At 40.8% G+C, this 9,663-nt stretch overlaps 1 long non-coding RNA gene across 1 annotated transcript; it reads left to right on the forward strand.

Moving 5' to 3' along the window:
• The first annotated feature begins 5,334 nt into the window (after positions 1 to 5,334).
• On the forward strand, positions 5,335 to 8,751 carry LOC121665326. The gene is made up of 4 exons (XR_006016334.1): positions 5,335 to 5,822; positions 5,959 to 6,047; positions 6,846 to 6,984; positions 7,398 to 8,751. It is a non-coding gene; the product is annotated as an uncharacterized LOC121665326 (long non-coding RNA).
• Positions 8,752 to 9,663: the final 912 nt, after the last annotated feature.

The raw sequence follows: 9,663 nt of genomic DNA on the forward strand, positions 1-9,663 counted from the left end.
TACCTTTTGCTGTTAATGTAACTGTGGTTGGCATGTTTGCATAAGCAGCAGCTCCTGTCAAATTAGGAAACCCATGTTGGGATTTTATCAGTTATGGCTTAATTTTGAAAGCACCATCCTAAGAACAATGCTTGTGCTAACTTCAATGCAGTTAAACTCCACAAACTTGGGGTGTAACCTGTGTAGTGTTCAGGGTGACCACACAGTCAGGATCTTCTTATGCAGTGAGTGTTGAGAATTTTTCAGGACTCATTAAATAATAAAGAGTCAAGATGACAGAAGCTGTGCTAAGGTGTGAGTTTCTGTCATCGCTCATCCTTGCCAGAGGGGTATTTTCTGTTCTTTTCTCAGAAAAATGAAAAATTAACCAACAAAACTTAACAGCAGATGCATCCAATTACAGGATTCCCTCCTTCCCATCTCATCTCCCTTAGATGGCTTCAGGACCATAGCTTGGTCATGTCTTTAAAAAACAATGTCTGTTCCAGGAAATTGTCTGCAAATACATTCCAAGTTTGTTATCTGTAAAAGGTTATGTAAGCCTAAAAGGAGAAGAGAGAAATGCTCCTGACAGATATCTCAGTGTGTTGAAATTTAGGTCATTAAATGAATACCTCACATCTGATTTCAAAAATTCAGAAATAGCAAGATTAATGAGATATTTTTATAGAACTACTCAGTTTCATAAAGGAAAACATGGTGGGTAAGTTACCGGGACATTGTATCAGTTTTAAGTTAATTAGTAATTCTTTATAGAGAAGGATGCTGTAAAACAAGCTCAAAATCCACAATCCACAGCAGCAGAAAGGGAAGTTCATTCTGCTGCTGGCAAAGTCTGGAAGAAAAGGTCTTTTGTCCCATTTGGCTCCAGGATGTCCATTCTGAAAGTCCTGCCGTGTGTCCTGGTCCTGGCCAGCCCCTTGCTGAGTGGAGCTTCACAACGTAAGGCCTGCTGGAATTCTGCTTTGTGACTTGTCAGAGCAGGGATGTGGCCATGTCCACTCCACTGGGGAGTGCTGCTGGGGCATTGCAGTCCCACTGGGAGGTATTGCTGCTTGGGAATTCTCCTTTGGCTTTAGGCTGGGTTTATTTTAAATAATGGGAAAACAATGCAAATGTGAAAACCTTGGTGAGACAACTGCTGTCCTGTGTTTGGTGTCACAGGGAAAAGGTTACAGCCATATTAACTACACCTGAAAACTCAGTATCCTGGTGGGTTGGGATCATTTTGAGTCAGTCTCTGAATTTCAGAAGGGTTTTTTTAAATAAGTTAAATGGTTTGGTTCTTTTTCAGTGGGAAAAAACACTTGGTATATGGGTTTTAAAAAATCATACACTTTTTTTATAGCAAGTGTTCTTAGACTTTTTTTTTATACTAACAGGGAGAAAATCATCAATAATTAAGAGCATGACAACCAGAATGCACTGAAAGGTTATTTTAAGTGAGAAGCTAAGTAATGGAATTGTCTCTGGTTCTGTTAGAGTAGACCAATATTAGCCTGCAATTATTTATTGGAATATTTCCCACAGATTTTATTGATAGATTTAATTTATTTTAGGGTATCCCTAAGCCCATAGCGATGTAAACCAGCTGCAGTTGTTATTTTTCTAATAGAGTTTTGGTTTGTGGTCTATTTTTTTATGCTACTCTAACCCTTCATTTGCCAAAAAAAGTTACCACTTGAAGGCTAACTTGGCATTTATGTAGACCACAGTATTTTGAAGGGCTCAGCAGTGAATTCCTTTATCACATGGAATATTAGAGCATTAAGACCAAAGGACACACACTCCCTCTCTCCCAGCAGAATCACAACTGGTTATTTTCTGCTGCCTTAATATTTTTTGGATCATTGCTAAAAGAATTGTAATTCTGTTACTCATCAGAGGGGTAGCTAAAAACATTGCTTATCTCCTAGATGAACCATGCCAAATGCTACTTGGGATTTTTCATTGTTCTGTACATTATAGCCATAACACGTGACCTGTAGTTAGGTTTCTTTGGAAAATGTTTCAGTGCTGATGCCCTCTTGAGAGGAGAGCGTGCAGTGTATGTAAATGGATTGGTACAATTGGTACCTTGATCACTGTAATCATTTAGATTTATCTCTGATAAGCAGCAAATGTTGGATTAGATGGACTTGGAGAGTAGAAAGGAAGGAGGCTTCCATCTTTTTCTGAAATGCAGACTGCTCCCAGCACAGTCCCTCTGGCTAATAAAGCATCAATCATGAGTTTGTTCCTGGTGGAAAGTCCCTCTTGCAATGGCAAGAATATTAATGCTGCTCTGGCAGTGCCTGCTGGGCTTGGAAGGGTCTGCTCAGAGATCTCAGCCAGTTCTGGCTCTCTGGCTTCGTTCCAAATGTGGATCTTCTCACTGGGAACAGTTGTACACAATTATTCTTGGTTCTATTGGCAGTTTGGGGGCTTTTTTGAGTGTTCAGTTTGGTGCCTGGTGTTGAGTCCAAGTCCTGAGCAGGAGAGGAACAGGTAGCAAAGGATGTAGGGTGGGAGTGCCAAATGTGCTGGCATTTGATGGCTGATTCAGGCTGCTGAGGGAGTTATCTTTAACCAGCCAAATACCTGTGAAATACTGTAAACACTCAGATTCTGGAACATAATTTACAGCCCAAAGTGTTTACACAGCAAAAGGGATACAGGAGAACCAACATTAATGCAAACCAGATCCTTTCGTAGGCTAAACCAAGGAATAATCCCAATGCAAAACATACAAAAAGGTTTTAATTTGGCTTATAATTGGAAGGTTGGAATCTCTAATGAATTTCGTAACTTTTAGTCTTTGCCAACAATCCAGAGATGATATATAGTGGAATTCAGACATAACCACACTTCAATGATATGATAAAAATCATAACAACACAAGCCATACAATTTCCTGGCCAACTGGAAGATGGATACACATTCAGGGTAAAGTAATTTAAGCAGGTAAATTTTCATTTCTTGAATAGCTTCAAAATTTTCAAGGGACAAGTCACTGGAAAGTAAGATTTAGTATCATCTACAGAGTACATACGAAGCTTAAATTTCTAGTGTAATTAGCAACACAGCCCACTGACAGTATGTTACTGTGTAATTGCATTAAATACTTGTTTTGTCTTAATTCACAGCCAACTGCACTGGAGTTGGGGACTTTGAGGCCTGTCTGGGTAATACAGATGAATTCTGTCCTAGAAATATTTCTTGTCAGTGTAAAAATCAAGAACCTTTTTGCAGGTAGTGTGTGGGCTTGATTTGTTTGTTTAAATATACAGCATGTAAATGTCAAATATATTCTAAATGATGAACTAAATTTGGACTCTGCAAAGTGATCCACGAAAAGAGATGTTGATCTTCATTCACAATCTGCATAAGTTTATAACTCTGGTACAAAGCATCAAATCCAGGATCTGGGCATAGTGTTTTCTTTTTAAAAATATGTGTGGGCCATGTAATTCCTAATGTACGTAATCACTGTAATCCTTAATTTTTACATGCTCCCTGTTCTTTCAGCTATTTTTCTTTAGAACTGAATTAGCTTAGTGTAATTGCAAGTTCATTTTTTCCCCAGGTTGATCAAATTTTCTTTTAAGTTAAAAAAATAAAAAGAAATTAGATCTCTTAATGTTCTGTTCTCCATTACATAGTTGTTTTTTTTTCCTTTTAAAAAATCAATGTCATAATGACAGCTAGAAATGTGAGGTTTCACTTCCACTCAGCAGCTTTGCCATGCTCACAGCTGACAAAGAGATCTTTGACCTGAGCCAGGCCCTGACTTGGGTACTGAACCCTGTGCCCAGCAAAGCTTCTTATCTTGGACGCCTGAAATGCCAACTTGGACTTGGTTACCCCAAAGCCTGGCAAAGTACTTTTGCATCAAATCTGGAAATAGATGGGTGTAACTAAGATAAAAAACACCTTTAAACAAACAGGAAAAATAGTGAATCTCTTGGTCCCTGCAGTGTTGAATAATAAATAATTATATAGCAAAATATTATACATTTTGGTATTGCTTACTTTTGAATTAAAATGATGTTGCTGAAAATTAATATTTTTATTTGCAGATGTGATTACTTCAGAATGGGCTGGAAGGAGTACTGGTACATGGGCCCCAAATGTAACCACCTTTGGAACACTCTGGATTTCATTTTAGTGGCTACTGTTCCTGCAGGGATACTGATTATCATAGTGGTTGTAATATTTTGTGTTGTCTACTGCATGAAAACAGAAAAAGCTGGGTAAGTGACTGTGGGTGCACTTATAAGGAGTTTTATACTCAAAATGGAAGTATAGCAAAAGGAGTCTGGTATTCTGGTTAATTTTAAACCTCTGGTTGCCATACTGCCAAAATAATATTTATACAATTTAAAACTAAGTCAAAACATCTTACCTGAGCACCCAGCACTTACTCAGCATTTTACCACTGCATGCAGAACTTCACTCTCAGTCACTGGTTTTTTTTAGGGCTCACCAGGCAAGCTTTAAAGATTGATAAGCACATTTACTACTTAAATTCAACACTACCAAATGTGTATTTCTGATTTATTTGCACTTAAGGATTGGCTTTTTTTCCACAGGTTTAAAAAAAAAGGAGTAAGACCGCTAACCATTGACAAAAGGCTTGGTGTTCCTCCCATTCTTCGGTCTCAGATATCAGCAATCTGAGCTCCTTTTTGCTTTCAACACTTTTTCCCAGTGACACCTCTCCCAAGTACACAGACAATATGGGTCTGTTTTCCTTTCACTGAGCCCCAGTAATGTGTCACTGGTACTTCCTCAGACATAGGCAAGCTGTAATAATACACGGCTCTTGTAAAGCCATTGGCATGGGACATCTATGCAGCACAAAAAACATTTGTCAAGACTCTCACTATTGCTAATGCTCTAAATTCCCCTTGTTCCCCTCACCAGGAAGCAGGCAAAGCTTCCATCCCGTGGAGCACAGCAGAACCCTGCATTCAGTGCTGACACAGCTGCCAGCCTGGGGCACGGGCACCGTCAGCCACCCGGGGTAAGAGATGTCAGAGGGGGGCACAGCACAGCCCCAGGCCGGGCCAGGCCTGCAGGACTTAGTGATTCAGCGCAATGGGATGTGAATAGCAAAAAAAGGGAATTTGAGCTTAAAGTCGCCCTAGCATTTGATTTCAAAGATCAGCTGAATGCATGTGAGAAGGTGAAATTCTTCATCAAGGATTAAGTGAATCTAATTTGCATAGGAGAAAACAAAGAATTAGGGATTATTTTGACAGAATGTTCAAACAAGTATTTCAATTTTTGTCCTGTTAGAAGACCAGCATTAAAAAGAGATTACGCTCTGCTGTGCCAGTTTTCTCCATTAGACAAGGTGTAGTAGAGATCATTGCTTGAACTAGTGGGTATCAAGAGAAAAGATGGATAAATAGCATTAAAAACCAGTATGAAATACAAAGAATCACTGAAAGGGAATATTTGTGTGTGCATGTATTCATTTCCTCATTTGGTACTTCAAGGGATTATTTTACATATTAAGGAGCACACAGTGTGTGAGAAGGAGACATTGAATGCTGTCTGAGGAAAGGAAGAAAATAATCTAGTCTGCTACATTATTTTCTGCTAAATCCATCTGTAAAGTGTCAATATCTTGGCAACGCAGCAGGTCTCAGCCTGCCTTTACCAGGAGATGGTGCTGTTCAATTTTTAACTAACTTGGAATTTAGTCCTGCTGATGCTGTTGTTCCGAAGGTGTGAATCAGACCCAATCCTTCAGTTCGGCAGGGAAGGAAACCCTTTATAAAAGGAATCTTTCTGGGTCAGGGCTGCAGGACTTCAGGCTTCTCACACCCTAGACTGTGAGTTGTAGTTCAGACATTATATTTTGTAAGTGAAAAACTGGTTTATACCTTCTAACATACTGTACCTGGTGAGCTGGTTATTCTAATTCGTTGTCATTTTGCTCTGTGTAACCACCTGATCCCCTACACACAGGTTGCCTCGGTTGGGCAAATTCCAAAAGCTGTACTGAAAAGACAAGATTTTAATGATGCCTCAATCCCAAACCAAAGGGAGAATTACAGGTATGCTGCTATTTTTCTGTCTTTTGTGCTCATTTTCACTTTATACCCTAGTTTGGAGACTCAGAATGACTTTGCAGCTTTGCCAGTGGCACAGCAAGGGACAAAGGTCCAGTAAATGGCAAAGCTTAAAGCTTTTGACTGGATTATTCACATACGAAATCTAAAATACTGCTTTATCCAGAGGCTTCTCTGGTTTTCCTCTAATCCCAGAGGCATTCATTTCATTACTGTTTAGAAACGAAGCTTCTGTACTTGTGCTTCCTCACTTGACCCCCCCCCCTCAGCACCCAGCCAACTGCTGCAGTTCTTACTGCAACTTCTGCAGAGAACTTGTTTGCCAGGGTGCAGCTCAGTGAGAGCAGAACAGTCTCCTCACATGTAGCAGGGCTCTGCTGCAGAGACAGGCTGGAGCTTGCTCATATTTCAGTCCCTCAAGGAGGTCTGGTTTTTTCTAAAATAAATGTTGAAAATGTTGAAGGTATAGCTATCATGAATTTAAAATATTTTGAAAATAATTGTGGCAATATAGAAAATTACATACTGTGGCATTGTTTGTTGTGACAGTGAAAAGAAAATAAAAGCTTAAAGAGAATGTTGCTTCTATAAATTCACTCTTCTCTGTTTGCAGGATGAGGGCTTGACAGTAAAATGAACTTAAAAGACCTTTTAGATGTTGTTGCCTCAATGCCATGCATCCAGTAGTGAGCTTTAATATTTTTATATTGCAGTTTAAACTAACCCTTTGTGCAATTTGCAGTATATTATAGGGTTTTAATAACCTTTTTCTCTTTTGCATAGTCCTGTGTATGTTCAGCCTCTAAGGATGGCAGATCCAGCATCAGACTATTTCCCTCACTCCCGAGCCCAGCGAGATGGGTTTGACTATCCCAGGAAGGATTTGCCTTATCCAGTTTATCCAGAGGCGAGACAGTACCGGGTATGTATCAATTACATCCCTCTGCATATTAATTATATCATCTATCCTGGTACTGAATACAAATCATCACTAAATTGACTGTGTTTGTCACTAAGTAAAGATGTGAGCTAGCAGAAAGCCTACAGCCACCTTTCACTATGCAGGTGTTTTCTTCAGGAATATTATAGAGCCTGCTGAAATGTTTTTAAATGTTTCCGAAGCTGTTTCAGTTTGTGTGCACACAGTGCTAATGCTTTCAGTTATTTGCATGAAAATCATCTCCCAAAGCTCTTGGTGAGTGCACACTCAGAAGCAGCACATACTAACAAAACAAATATATATAAATGTAGTTTGATTAGATACAGATTATTTTAATAGCAAGCATACTGGGGAGTGTGTGTCATGCTACTGATTTAATTCTAATCTCTTTACAGAGATACTAAGAACAAGTGCTTCCTATATCAGAAATGTCTTGGAAAGCTGCATAATTACTGGGCAATCCAGGTGCTGAGAGAGCAGCGAGACCCTGGTGGGACACAGAGGAAATTGCCATTCTTATTAGATAGCACTAAGTTATTGCAAAGAAAAGGTATAGAGGATAATTGTAAAAGAAAACCTGATATAACATGACATTAACATCTGATTTATTTGCTATGTAATTGGTGACAGCTTCCTGTGAATCCCTGATACTGGAGTGCACAAGGGTCTGGCCCTGGTAGTGTGGTACAAACACAGCCAAGGATTTGGCTTCCCTCTGTCTCAAGATTTAGCAAATATTTACAGGCCCATTCCCTGTCCCTTGTCTTTTTTGCTTTGTCTTCTTTCTGTGCTGATCCCAACAGCTGGAACGGTTTGCCTTTAGTACTGCCCTGGCTTGCTTTGTAACTTTTTTGTAAATGAGGACAATAAATGAAGCTATGGAAGATTGACCACCTTGCCACTAAGTAACAAATTAAAGACACTGAAGGCTGGGATTTATTTCCCATTTTCCAAAAAGTCTGAAGCACATTATATTGCGATTTATATAAAATGATTTTCATTAGTATTAGGTAATATGTGAAACTATATGACAAAACTAGAATATTAAGGATTTTAGAAAGGATTTTTTGATGCTTGTTTTCCCCTCAGTGTAACAAAAACTTCAAAGTGGCCAAATTTCACTGGGTTTACTTCTACTGCTGTAAACTCTGTCAGAAATAAAAGTGAGACTCGTTCCCTCTCTTATCTTCAGAAACACACAGAAATGGTGTTAGCACATCTGTTTAGATTCCAGACTATCAGTTTAAACCATTCTGACCTCAGAAATTCAGATCCAAAGGTGTCAGAAAACTGTGTCAGTGAATTGCTTTTTCTGTCACTTCTCAGCCTCGGGTAGTGCCACAATCTGACAAACAGTGGTGGTTGTTGACCTCAGTCCGGCTCTGTTGTACCAGCCCCAGAGTGACCACAGAATCTGAGTGTTCAATTTGATATTCCACCACTCCTCTGAAAAGGAGTAGGAGGCACAGATAAGGCAATGCTGTCAATATCCATGGTGCTGGCAAGAGCAGAGCTGGCTAAACTGAGTCTCTCTCACTCTTTGCCCAAGTGTTCAGTTTTGTCGTTACCTTTTTCTGGTATTTTTCCCTTCATTCCTTACTTGTGTTGGGCAGTTTGAAATTATTTTGTCATAAGAATGTCTGTCTCTTGCTAGAGCTAGACTAAACAACTGGAATGTTCTTCTTACTGAATTTACTTTGGGGTGTGCTGTGTTATGTGGCTTTACCATTTAAAACAAAAAATAAAGGGGAGGAGGGTCAAATATAAGTCTCCAAATTCTCTGCTAAGGAGATGAAAGTCCAGGAGGATTAATCTTTTGAGAATTACAGAAGCTCCATGGCTCTCTTGTCCTGAGGAGCCCAGAACTGGACACAGCACTCCAGCTGTGGTCAGTAGGGTCACCTTGGGATGCCCCATCTCAGGTTGTCCACCCTGGGTTGCCCGCCCTGTGTTGGCCCAACTCACAGACCCCAGGTTGCTCTGGCCTCTAGAACCCCCCAGACAGCGGGACCCCCAGACTCCCGCAGGTAGCTCTGAGCAATCCCCTCTCAGCATCTGAAGGTTTTGGGTCACATTGCTCTGGAATCTGCTTTTGCCTTTACACTTTACTCGGAAGCACAGCTCCAGCTTTTGATTCCTCTGAGGAATAGAAGGCATGGAACAGGCACCAAGCATTGCCCGAGTCCTCCTTTGCTCCGATTTGTAGCGTAGGCTCTTAATGTTGTAACAAAGAGTAATGCAAAGTTTCCAAAACAAGTTATTATCCTTGTTATGAGAAGGTTCATGTCTGTATCCTAACTACTTTTATATATTTAAATACTGGTTCAACTTTGTATTTACCTGTCACGTTTAACCAGGTAAGTCGGGTTTTCACGCTGGCAAAAGAGACCCACAGAACTGAAACCATTGTCCGAGCTATTTAAATGTTGGGTGTTTTATTGACTAGATTGTTCCACTGCCCTCACGGGGACGGGAGTGTGGGATCTCCCCTCACTGCCCTCACGGTGCTCCGGCCGGGAGCGGGGTCCCCCCGCGGTGCCCTCACGGTGCCGGGGGCGCGGGGGGGTCTGAGGGGGCGGCGGCGGCTGCGCCTGCTCGGCGCGCGGGGGCGCGCGTGACGTGCGGGGGGAGCGGAGCGGGGCCGCGCGCGCTCGCGGCCGC

This window comes from Corvus kubaryi, unplaced genomic scaffold (assembly GCF_017639235.1).
Source record: "Corvus kubaryi isolate FWS band 111438036 unplaced genomic scaffold, C.kubaryi_AGA036_p1.0 37322, whole genome shotgun sequence".
Classification (NCBI taxonomy): domain Eukaryota; kingdom Metazoa; phylum Chordata; class Aves; order Passeriformes; family Corvidae; genus Corvus; species Corvus kubaryi.